Consider the following 13,438-nt stretch of genomic DNA (forward strand, 5'->3'; position numbering starts at 1 on the left):
ATTGATGACTGTGTAAGTGGTTTTCTGTTGCTGCTGGCTGTGATTTATGATCCTTATCAAATTTAGCGGTGGCAACTGAAGAGGAAGTGTGCATACATGCCTGCATAAGTTTGTCCTCTCAGCCTTTTGAGCCATAATAACTGAAGTCACTGGTGATCAAGGAATCTGACCCTTTTAGCGACGGCCTAAGTTAGTGTGGATAGTGTGGATCCACTGTAAGGGAATTTCAGAAATCCCTCTTTTGAAAGGATTTGTATTAGGATTCTAGTTTTATTGCAAGAAATGGTGAGGGAGCCAGTATTTTTTCTGTGCTTACATCCCTGTGTGTCTCGGAGAGCACAGAATATCAGAGCAAACAAAGTTAGGTGTTTTACATTAATTCCTTCTCCTGGCTCTGTCAGCTCCAGAAGATAGGGAGCACAAGAGGTATGAGGACATTTTCCCCACTACACTGCAAGCCCAATGTCATGGTTTAACCCCAGCCAGCAACTAAGCACCACACAGCCGCTCCCTCACTCCCCGCCAGTGGGATGGAGGAGAGAATTGGAAGAGTAAAAGTGAGAAAACTCGTGGGTTGAGATAAAGACAGTTTAATAGGAAAAGCAAAAGCTGTGCACGCAAGCAAAGCAAACCAAGGAATTCATTCATTACTCCCCATTGGCAGGTGTTCAGCCATCGCCAAGAAAGCAGGGCTCCATCATGCGTAATGGTTACTTGGGAAGACAAATGCCATCACTCTGAACGTCCTCCCCTTCCTTCTTCTTCCCCCAGCTTATATACTGAGCATGATGTCATACGGTATGGAATATCCCTTTGGTCAAGTTGGGGTCAGCTGTCCTGGCTATGCTCCCTCCCAGCCTCTTGTGCACCTGGCAGAGCATGGGAAACCGAAAAGTCCTTGACTAGTATAAACATTACTTAGCAACAACTAAAACATTAGTGTGTTATCAACATTATTCTCATCCTAAATCCAAAACACAGCACTATACCAGCCATTAGGAAGAAAATTAACTCTACCCCAGCTGAAACCGGGACACCCAACCACCCAGTTACGCTGCTGTCAGTTTTCACCCTCATCTGGAGAATCAGGTACGGGCCCCTGTAGGATACTGGGTATGACACGGCAATGGCTATGTAAGTTTTATCTTCTTAAATTCCTCTTAGTTATCCCTACTGGGATACAGTGGACAAGTAAAAATGAATAACATTGTACAGTGATGTCGTACCAATCTTTATTGGACTTGGCTGAACTGTTAGATCTTTTAATTGTGATCAGTGTGTGAATATGGTATATAATAACACCTGTTCAAGGAAGTATGAGTAGGTCTCAATAATTTCAGTGTTCTATTAATATATTTGGGAATTAATTCTATATTCAGAACACAAAAAAAACCCCATAAAGATTGTACAATTAAGATGTAAGAATGTCAGGAAGTAAAAATAAAGATAAGAATTCAGCTGTAGTGCAAACTTGTCCATAAGGAAGCAAAATCTTAATATGTGATGCATCAGGCAACCTTAATAGTATGTGGCTTTACCAGCTGTTCCTTTAATTACAATATGGAATTTAGCACACATTAATGGTAAGGTTTTAATCATCTAACCAGAGAAATAGAAAACACTATGGACATTACTATATTTATACAGAATCAAAAATGAAATTGTCTCAAACTTATTTAACCTTCCCTTCTCTGCCAACAGCAACAATAACAGAAAATCATCTGTGTCCTGAGGTTAAATACTCAGTCTTTCAGCCTGAAATGTGAATGTTTTGGCAGTGCTGTAAGTCTATTAAAGGAGAAGTTTTGTTTGAGAATGTTTTGGAACCTAAGCTATTTGGAGCTCTATTAGGCCCCATTATAATGGAGGAGTGTGTGGGCAGATGTTCAAAAGCAACAAGGTTGCCACATCTTACCAGGGTATTGCTCATCAGCTGAGCAATGGTAACTGTCTAGTTGCACAAACTTACCCTCCCTGGTTGTAAAGTAAAACCTATTACCTTAAATAATGAGTCATTAAACCAAAGTAACTCATTGCTTTTGCTTGTATGTCCATAATCACAGGCTGTGCTGGAGCTTAAGTTTTAACTGCTAGGCACTATGGGTAAGTTTTGAAAACATTTCAGAGTGATTTAGTGTCCAAAGTCACATTTTCAAAGGTAGCATGAGGGTTTCACTGGCTTAGAGGTTTAGCTCTCCTGTGTCTAAGTGCCTACACCATGTTTGAAGAGGGGACCTTGTCTTTCTCAAGAGAGAACTTAAGTCACTCAGGCCAGGAGAAAAGTGATGAGAAAAAGCCCTGAGGTTGCTTGTGGGGAAGGGAAGAAGTGGAGGAAATGACGCAGAGGATCCTGACCAACTTGTGTGGTTGGTGAACTTTGTGGAAAGATCTGGGGAGTCTCCAGTTTCTCGTTCAAGGGAGAAATTCACCCAGCATTTCCCCTGCTTTGTTATACCACAGCTTTGGTTTCTAAATCATTCAGACAGTTTGGAAAATGCTGTCCTAAATGTCCACTCCTACTCATTAAAACCAGTGGGTATCAAAGATTTTTGGTAGGAATGGCAGAGAGGGCCCTTACGAAGTTGCACTCCCCTTGCTTGTGACATGAACAGAGCCTGTTGTGTGAATGTGGTGTTGTGTTCATTCCAGGGCCATCTATTATTCTCTGGGTAACAGAAAATACCATTTATTTCCATTTATGCAGACCGTAAATCAACATGATATTAGCAGCATGTGATCTAATGCTGCACAGTGTGCATCAACATGAGAAGAACAAATCTGTTCAAAGTTTTGGAACACTTAAATGTCCCTTTTTCACTCCCTTTTTCTCCTTCCCATTGTTTTAAAACCATTTAAATAAGACCTTCTACAGTCATTACAGGGTGGGCTTTTTCTCTCTGGGGAAAAAGCAGCATTGCTGGAAACTGCTCTCTTCTAGTTTGCAGGGGAGGAAGCTTTTTAACATCTCTCTGGTTTTCTATTATCAGGAGGACAAGTATGTTGCAAATCAACCTCCCAGATGTGGCAAAAAATGATGACATTTAATAACAAACCACTGTGTCCAAATTGAGAGGTTTAAAGTTATATGCTGGTTTTAATACTGTGAATCCATCTACTACAAAATAGGAGAGAATAACGTCTGGTCATTGGTGTCATTCATTGATCACTAGCTGCTGTTGCTTAAAGAAGAACGTATTTGGATGCCTATGAGATTAAGGAGCCAAAGTTAACACGCTGGTACTTGTGAGACGACACAGTACCTGCTCCAGGATGTATATACCTGACAGCTCCAGTGGCTTCCAGTGAGATTGCTACTCCCATCCCAAAATGAGCAGGCTGTGTGGAGGCGCAGGATGACTTGAAAGATCACTGTCTAACTCCAAACTGGTGTGAGCTCAGACTTAGCATGTGTTAGCAGGGCTAAGGCCAGGTCTATGTTCAGGACCAAGCTTCTCCTTCCCATACTGTCTCAGGAGCCACACATGCCTGCATGGCTTGACTGCTTTCTAACTGGATATAGAGGGATGGGGTCCCTCTCTCAATTGCTCTGTCTCTTGACAGCTCTGAAAGGAGGCAAGAGTCTGGTCTTGACTCAATGCTGGAAATAGTGCAAAGAGTTTTGAGGGAAATCTACTTAAAATATGATTGAAGAATAAGAAGGTGCTCAGTGCATGCCCAGGAGATGGGGACTTGTATAGCAGAAGGGCAATGGGGAGGAAACGACAATGGCATCTTGTAGGTATCTGCATCAACAGAGTATCATAGTGTATCTAATTCTCCTTCCATGGCATGGAGAGATAGAACAGTGCTACCAAGAATTCACAAGTTGCCCTACATAGTGGAAGTTATGTGATATGCTTAAGGGCTCACAAAGACTCAGGTAGAAGAAGGACTGAACCAGAAGCTCCTCAGTTCTCTCAGGGTAGCTTAATCACTTGGTTGTTCTTAATTTCTGGAGGACATGAGTAATACTACACACTTTTCTTGGAACATCCATGTGCCTTAAGCCGCCATTCTGTCAAGTGAGCTTAAAAAAAATTTTTTTTGACTGCTTTCAGATGGATGATGATATCAAAGAGATAGTTAAGTATTTCATAGCAGATAAAAGGGGGTTTTATTATTGATCTTTATGTGAGCTTGAGAGTGCCAGTGAATAGAAAGTCCTGATGTGCCAGGAGCTGTACACATAATGAGGTGACTTAACAAATATACAAGTGCATACATTTATAGCACTCCCTAAATAGGCTTCCTTAATCTCACTAAAATGCAGTTAATCAAGACAACCCAAAAAGACTTCTATCGTCCTTTAATTCTGGCTAATAAAATCTATTTTATTTCTCTGGTAGTGCTCTCTATTTCATTCCACAGCATTCTTTAATATTCACACCAGGGTGAAGGGTTCATATCGTTGTTTCAGCTAATTGGTACTGCAATAAAAGAATATGAGACAGAAAAAGATCCTAGAGGAGTATGTTGTAAAAAGAGCATCAGGGCAAAGTCTCTAAATGGGCATGCCTGGTACAAAACACCTGTAGCCTTTAATTTAGAGCCTCTCTAGCTCCTCTGGGGTGCTCCAAGGGGAGATTTAAAACACCCTCATCACACTTGGCTGTGGGCAAGTTCTCCTCCCTGTACTTGGTGCACATCAAATGCAGGTAAATAGGTATTCTGTGATTTTATGGGACACATGGGGAAGGATGAGGTCCTGAGTTTGCACCTCTTCTTTACTGTTAGATTTTCTGAACTGATCCCACAGGAAAAAAGCATTGGAAATCTTGGTGCTAACTTAATTTTGAGTCTGGTTGCTGTATGTTTCTGACACGCACAGAACAGTCTCCAACAACAAGGCTGACAAAAACCAGTCAGGTCTTCATGATTCTTCTATCCTTACTGATGGCCTTGTTGGGCTTCCAAACAACCATAAGCCTTTTCCTGATATTTCCAAGCACAGAAATCTTGTCTGGCAAAAGTTTGAGAATTCTGGAAATTTATCTGTCATTTTCTTGGCTACTTTTTGCCCATGCAAGTCATGCACAGTGGGTCTGACATGCACTGATCTCATGGCACATGGTCATATACTTCTATCTAGAAATCTTGTATGTAAATAGGCTGGGGAGACACAAGAGCAGCAAAGCATGAGTTTTCTATCTTTCCTCTAGTACTCTTCCCACAGTGGCCCAAAGTACACTGGAGGCTAAGCTAATCAGAAAGACCCAACCCTTTTGTGCACTGGGAGACAGATTTTTTCCCTTGGGAAGATCTCCATCTTTCAGCTGAGATAGTTGGACTACAAGGTGGGCCTTCTTTGACCCTCAGCGGCTGGAAGGCATAGCTGATGTCCTGAAGTAAAAGAGAGCCTTTAACCCAGACAGTCATTAATGTCAGGTAACACCTAATCTGGATGTCATTATTACTATTATAAACTGTGAAAATATTAAAAATTTAAAGAGAAGAGCGATATTACTTTTCTCTGTGTTAAAACATTAAAATCTTGTCTCTCAATTCTATGCTGACATTTTTTTTTTTTAAGTAATTTGATCTTCCAGTTGGAGGAATCATTCTTTTCTAATAGTGCATCATACTTGTAGCTTTTGAGAATTCATAAATGCAAGTGTCACCCAGGCAATCTTAGCTACAGGTGGTGCAACTGCCTTTGCCTATTAATTAGCATAATTTTTTTTCCTTTTCTGCTAAAAGCACATATATTTTGCTTCCATTTTCAGGGAGAATAGTAAAAAAAAATTAGTTCAGTGGCCTAAGGAGTCTGGATTGCTGAAATCTGCTTGCAGCTAACACTTTGAGGAATACTCAGGCTGAAACACGCACCAGTTTGCTGATTGATTATGGTTAGGGTACGACCCTTTATGTCTCATTTTCTTATCAGAAAAATGTGGATTATAATATCTGAAGCATACACTTGCATATTGCAAGGTGTTTTGATCTGCATTTGTAATGAGGGAAATGCATAGAGCTAATGGCAGCTGAGTAATCACCTCAGACTCTTGACATGACTTGCGCTGCTGCTGCTGTGCAGCTCTCGCTGCTCTCCCCAAAGGACAGAAATGAATCAGCTCTGGGAGGACGGGCACCATCTTTTCTATGACAAAGCCTGCATTCCCCATCATGTTACAACACTGATACAAAATGACGTCTCAAAAGCTGTCTCAAGATGTATTCTCACTCCTGACAGACGCAAGCATGGCGATAAGGCCTTATTAGGAAATGTTGAGAGAAATAAGGCGGTTGCTTGAATTGGTGGTAAACTGATTTTGGACAAGTAGCAATACGTTTTACACATGTGGAGCTGGACTGTGCAACTCACTTTCCTGAGATATTTTTCAGGCCAAAATTTTAGCAAACTCAGGAAAGACTGGACATTTATGTGGATGAGAAGGTCATCCTGAGCTGCAATAGAATCAACATGAAAAGAACACAGGCTGGAGATAATTCACAAGATAAAGCAATTTATAATGGTATTAAGGTTGTAAACTTTGTGGAAATGGGGTTTTCTGTGTATGCCAGGCATTTTCTTGCATCTTCTTGCAAAACATAGAGTACTGACTGCTGTTATGCATCATTGCATTCGATGATACGAACCCTAGTCTGACAGTTGCTTCTATGCTTTCATACCTTTAAGCTTTGGGTGTTAAAGAAAGAAGTTTTACAGGCATCCAAAAGAGCTCAGATACTAAATAGCTCTTGTGTAGACATGGCAAATATGTGACTTAAATTGCATACTTGAAATTTACAGTAGGAGTCAGATAACTGTTGCAATCTGGCACAGGGTTGGGGGAAAAGTGGGCAGAAGGAGGTGTGGAGAAATAGTTGTGGAACAAAAATGTTATTCCTCAGAGCAGTTTAACAGCTTTTCTGCTAGAGGACATTGCTGATGTGAAAATCAAATGGATTTTGTCATGGACAACAGAGTGACTTGCGCTGCTGCTGCTGTGCAGCTCTCGCTGCTCTCCCCAAAGGACAGAAATGAATCAGCTCTTGTAAAATGGTAAAAACTTTGTCACTCTGTTGTCCATGAAAAGATACATACATTCCTCTTATTAGGGACTTATGCTTTGTGTTCTTGAAATCACTGAGAAGCAGTGTATAGCAATAGGAAGGACTCGATAATTTCTGATATAAGTAGCATGAAAATGGCTACGTCTCTTCTGGAAATAAGCAGGAGGTAGGAATGAACATGGCAGTTGAAACAAAACTGTAAGTCTATTTGTGTTACAGAACAGTGAAAGAAAGACACTGCTTGAACGATGCAATAATTCATGCACTATGAAAAGATATTTCTCTCGACTCCTAGGCATTCATTTGCTTAATATTTTACCAAATATTATTGCTCAACAGACTTTAAAAGAGGCAAAGAAACAGATATAGTATACAACCTAAAAATATTATAATGAGTGGGGTGGAGGTCTGGGAGGTGAAAGGAATGGAAATGGGGTGTTGGTGCTCCTTGGCTTCAGGTGAGCGTGAGGAGAGGTAGAGGAGAGCAGGCTGTGGCCTTGCTGTTGCTTATTTTGCAGTGGCAGCCCTCAGGCGAGAGTTGTGACCCTGATGTGTGTTTGTGCCTAGAGACAGAGTGAGAAGGCAGGCTCAGCCCTGAAGAGCTTAGAATTTGAGAAAATACAGTCTTCCTAAAGGAAGTTTTAAGAAACAACCAGCAGTACTAATGCCCAAGGCACTGAGTTAGATAGTACTGGGAAGTCTTTTAATATGTAAAGAAGAGGGAGACCCATATCTTAACCTCTCTTTGGGATCTCCAAATACTGACTGTGATGAGCAGCACACGCATCATTCTCCTTGTTGATACAGTATCTCCAGACTCTTTGAACCTAATGCATAAGCCTAAATTTCACAGTCTCCAAAAACTCAGCTTTCTGTGCCTATCACACAAACTGGGCTGTGAGTATCTTGACCTCTGTGGCTTACCTTGCTGCACTGGGCCTGGGGTGAAGCAGCCGTACATGGCTCCTGCCCACCATGTGTTTGCCAGTCATAGACCTTCTCTGGAAGCTCAAAGTTCTCACTCACTTCCCGATAATCAATAACTGCTGAGGAACAGGGGGAAAGCCTGCTTGGGATAGGTTAGCAACTGCCATAAAAGTATCTGTAAACTGCATTGGGACTGTTAAAGACCCTTTGTCCAGAACTCCTGAAGATTTTTCCAGAGTTGAAGAAGTGTGTTAAAGCCCCCTTTGTACTCTGTGATAAAAGCTTCTCTGGATGCAAGTAAGAATCGATTTCTTAGTGTATGACCTAACAAAAGGTGCTTTAGAAAGGCAAAGAAAACAATAATGCAGAAAACACCACAAGCTGTGATCATAATCTAGTTTCATTTTGCCTTTACTCACAATTATTTTTCCTCCAGCTTCAAACTTTGGCATTTTGTAGACATGGACTTCAGAGCCAAACTTTGCTAGTGTGAACCTATCTCTACTTTGAGATATTTATGGTGATGTTGAAATCTTACTGTACCACTGAATGAACGGTAGCGTATTTTGTAGGAATAATGAAATCTCAGCAACATGAGACCTCAATAAAGCACATTGTTGTTAAATCTTTGCTGACTGCTGTTTTTACGTGTGAATTATAAGGTGTGTGGATAAGCGAAGTGCGAATTAATGAGGTTTCGCTGTGCTGAAATGAAACTGTGGTGGGACATGAGCTAAGAAATATGGTGTTACTTACTATTTTGTATTCAAGAAATTATGTTTTTTGAGCAGCTGCCAGTCAGAGCATGGGTGGCTACACTGAGGACATCTTTAAAACCATATTTTTGTATGCATATTCCTGGGAGATATTCTTATCCATCAGTTTTATTCCCATTAACCAAAGAGAAGGCTGAATAAATTAAATCTGTATTAAAGCCTAGGAGGAAAAGACCCATAAGCAGGAAGCTTTCAAGAAGCCCTTATCTGCTTGGCGTGCTCAACTAAAGAGACTGTAGGGAATACCTACTCCCTTTTCCACTTTCCTTCTGTGGTTTTGCCATGGAGTGTCACCCGTATTCCTCTCATTGCTCAACTGGCCGCTGGCGAGCAGTGCTGTGGGGAAGGCATGAAGGCCTCATGTGAGACAATCTGATTTGCAGTTTGCTCAGTGCCTCCGTGGCTGTCACTGGGATACATTGCGTTAGTCGGACTCATAGGTGGTGGAAGAGCTCATGACCATGACGTACTGAGCTTCTGTCTGTGTGAGAGGTTGTGTGCAGAGCTTACCGTCTTGATGGAAAAACTCCTTCCAGGTGAACATAAAGGTTTAATAAGAAGTAACAGATGCTGCTGAACCCCTGTACAGCTTGGAAGTGGATTTCCAGGATAGGTGTCTCACTGTCTTCTCCTCCAGGCTTTTTGTGCTGCCGATACTGACTGAGGTGTCCGCTAGCTGCTGAAGTCACAGCCATCATCACAGCAGCTTGCTCTTATGGGGACAGAATTCAGAGGAAACCCAGGGCCAGATCATCAACAGCTTTCACACCCTGCCTCTATTCATCCTCTATTCATTGCTTCGCATCTCCCAGCCTCTCTTTACCTGTGGCAAAGTTAATCTTCATGTTGCTCTGCCAGTCCTTCATTGCTATCCTTACCACTTCACCACCTGGAGGCATCTGTCTGAGATGATGTTGCAGCTTGTAGATCCATTTGGCACATAAAGCTCTGCATCCTACAAGCAATCTGCAGCTCCTTTCTTCCAGACTGTGTATGTGGAGTGAAACAGAGCCAGGAGCAGAGTAGCTGAAGTGCATCGGTGCTTGCTTAAATATGCTGGCTTAGCTTTTATTTACTTATTTGTTTCTTTACAGTGGGACAACCCACCACAGTTAGATTTTTTAGGTGAAGTGGAGCATGAACTGTGTTATAGGAGATGACATGAATGCTTCTGTAGAAGAACATGGGCTGGAGGAACATTTTCCTCCCCAGCAGATTCTGTAGAGGAACTGTTTACTAGTTAAAAGTTTTCCCTCTTCACATTTTGCATCATTGCTCACAATATAGTGAGCCTTTGTGCAGAACTGTGATCTTTTTGACTAACTTGATATTTTCTCTTTGTGCCCATGAGCAATTTTACAGAATATAAATATACAGGTAAAGCTTTAAAGGTGTCATATGCCATTTTATATGTGTGTTTGTTTGTTGTGGGACACGAGCTGAGGGACAGTGTGGCAAAGGGCCGAGGAAGTGCTGACAGCTCACCTGTCCTGTACAAGCGTCCCTGAGAAGATGAGTGATCACCAGCCATGTAATCACCCTCTCGTGCTCTACTCCCCTTCCCACAAAGTGCACATGCATACACATGCACAGACACGCTCTTCCATGATAAGTCCTCCAAACTTTATTTGGAAAATAATTTCCCTGTGTATTTCAGTGTGAATGCTTTGGGGTCTGTGTTGGTGTTAACGGGTATCTCAACAGTTCACCTGGCATATGTCTTAGTGATTGCTGGAGTAAGCTTTCAAGCAGATGTGTTTTTGCATGAGTTTTCACTGCAATAAATGCTATCTTTTTATTATTATTATTATTTGCTTATTTATGTGATCTTCTGTTTTGTTTCCATCAGCTGACTGTGGAGAACCAATTCTGGATTTCCTACCTGGCTTTCTGTTTTCCCTTGTAGACATGATACTGTTTTCTGGGTGAGGCTATCTGGCTTTAAGACAGACATAAAAAAACAGATGTTTTTAAGAGTTAATTAGGTTAGGCATAACACAGTCTGTCTGTTGTTTGTCACAGGTTTTGAAGTTCAGCTAATTCTGGGCAATATCCGAAACAATTCTTTACTTGAAAACCAAACTGCATCCATTTGAATTATACAGTATGTGGTCTTCTCCATTGACGAGCCGCACTTTCTCTGGATTTGGATTTTGGATGAAGCAGCGGTGTTTGAAAGCAGTTTCACAGTGAGTGTGACCAGCTCAGAGTGAGGGCTCTGCTGAAAAGAGATTTTCTTCCCCTTCTCCCACATCACATTCCCATCCTATCCCATCCCATCCCATCCCAATCCCATCCCATCCTTGTCCCATCCTATCCCTCGCACGATGCGAGCACTCATGAGGCAAAGTAGTCAGACAGGTCATAGAGTAAATTCAGCTGATTTTTTTTTAAGCTTCTTCTGTGCACTAGACAGCTGTCAGACAGCTTTACATACACTTCAGCTGGCTTCAGCGGCCATCAGACTGCACCCTCAGAAAACTGGCCAGAAGCTGTTGCAGATTGAGCACAAGACCATTCCCATGCATTTTCCATCTAAACGTCAGCCAGCACTTGAAGTACCAGAAACTTTTCAGGAAAGCTTATTACTCTTTTCCTCCTAAAATTTCCTGCCCCAAACTATGAATGAGTCAGTACGCAGCCCATCACCCTTTTTGCCACCCCTTGTCAGGTCTTTTTCCTCATGGCACAGTGCACATGTCACAGAGTCCTCTCATCTGTGGTACACCCTCCCTGTAGCAGGCAGCACCTATACAGGTAAAGATACATCTGGCAGAGGTTGGAAGATGAAACACGTGTGGTTTTGTGACATCCCAAAACAATGCAGCTGCTGCAAAGGTTACCGGCCTGCCAGCACTAAATTACTTCTAATTAATTTTACAGAACTGCAGCAATAACAGTGGACTCCTCGTACACTTCTCCTTCTCAAAGACCTCAGTTGACATGCCATAGACAATGCTAATCAGGCATTAAAAGACATAAGCCAAAGCCGTAGAGCTTTACCAGGACCAGTGCTTTCAAACAAGCATGACTCACTTGTCAAGCATGGGTCTCAGCCTGTGGAAAATCCTTCTGAGGGAAGTAGTAGAAACACCGCTTTGGAGACATTTAAAGAGGTCCCTGGAGACATTTAAAACTAGACTGGACAGAGCAGTAGAAAGTGTACTGCAGGGAACAATCCTGCATTGGCATGGGGTTTTGGTCTAAATGAACTAATAGGTCTTTTCTGCCTCTAATTTCTATGATTTTATGACTGGAAATAACTTCTAACTTAAGAGGATTTAGATGGCAGGCATGGGCATGCATTATTTACAGCCGAACTTAAAGTAACTGCTATATTATGGAGTGTGTGAGCAGTGGTGGTGGGTGAGGGATTGTGCAGGTAAATGTAGAGAGGAAAGCACGGGATTAAGCAGCAGTGGTAGAACTGGGATAATGAGAATAGTTTTATTTGCAAAAGGAGTACTTCTAATTAGAAGAGATGTGTAAAAGTCCTAACTACCTTAGGTACCTTTTGATATATTTTACAGTAATTTCCTAGCTTGTTGACTTTTTTAACCTTTTCAGACACCGGCAGTGGTTGTTTTGAAGGCATATACATGAGAATGCTTAATTTTACTTTCTTTGAGAGAATGTTGCAGGGCTTCCTCTGATAGAAGCTGAGCTCCTGCAGCTCTTAAGCTCTTGTTTTGCATATTTGGGAGGGACTGGTAGTTAAAAAGAAACTTCTGTGCCAGATTGTGACCTACTGATCATGCTCTGGACAAACCAGCTTGTAAATGCATGCAGAGAACAGTTTTCTCCTCTGCGCTTTGCCTGCTCCCTTCTTATCAGCCATTCTTGACATTTACAAGTAATTTTCTCCCTGACGCACTCATGGAGCAGGGTTATTTATGAACACTTCTTTCCTTTGTGTACAGGAGTTGAGGAAAAGGGGGACTGGCACAATGAGGAAAATCTGCATGTGGTGCATATGCACGTGTGGTCTCAGCTAAGGGATGTGCCCTGACTTTGTGATTATATGGCCATAACAGTTATATAGCTTATTTAATCAAGTAGCATCCACTCTAGTGTCTTCATTTTCTTTATTAAAAAAAGAAAAAAGACATCACTAATTATCAGCTAGACATGTGGAGCTAATTACTGTGACTTTGAGGTTCTGTTTTTTGCTTCCTGACTTTTATGTTATCCCTTTAAATGCTTCTGCTCAAAATGCACTTTTTATGTATGTGTGGAACTGGGAAACTTTGTAATAGCGAAACTGAAAAGGGAAGTATTTTGATTTCCTGTCTGTTTGTGTGCACATCAACTGAGACACTCCAACATAAGGATCCTGAAAATGTAGCAGGATTAATTTACAGTAATCTTCCTCATTCCCCCCCTTTTTCTTTGCAAAGGGAGGGAGTGTGGGATCAGGATTTCATGGATGGGACTGGAATTCCAGGGACATAGAGTCTAGCTCTGACTCTGTTGTGATCTTGGGTAAGTCATTTAACCTCTAATCTGCCTTAGTTTCTCTTTCTGGAAAGAAAAATAATTGCAATCTCTTCTTCAGGCAACTGATGTGGTGCTTAATTTGTGTTTGTAAAGTGCTTATAAATCCTAAAATTAAGAATGGAACAGAAGAATAAGTACCTATTAATAACAGTCTCACCAGAATAGGTGTGTTAGCTTACTCCTAGAATTCACTGAAATGTTGGATTTTCCATATGTTGCAGTTA

Source organism: Nipponia nippon, unplaced genomic scaffold (assembly GCF_047370975.1).
Source record: "Nipponia nippon isolate SJK-2023a ecotype South Korea unplaced genomic scaffold, ASM4737097v1 scaffold_1, whole genome shotgun sequence".
NCBI classification, from domain to species: domain Eukaryota; kingdom Metazoa; phylum Chordata; class Aves; order Pelecaniformes; family Threskiornithidae; genus Nipponia; species Nipponia nippon.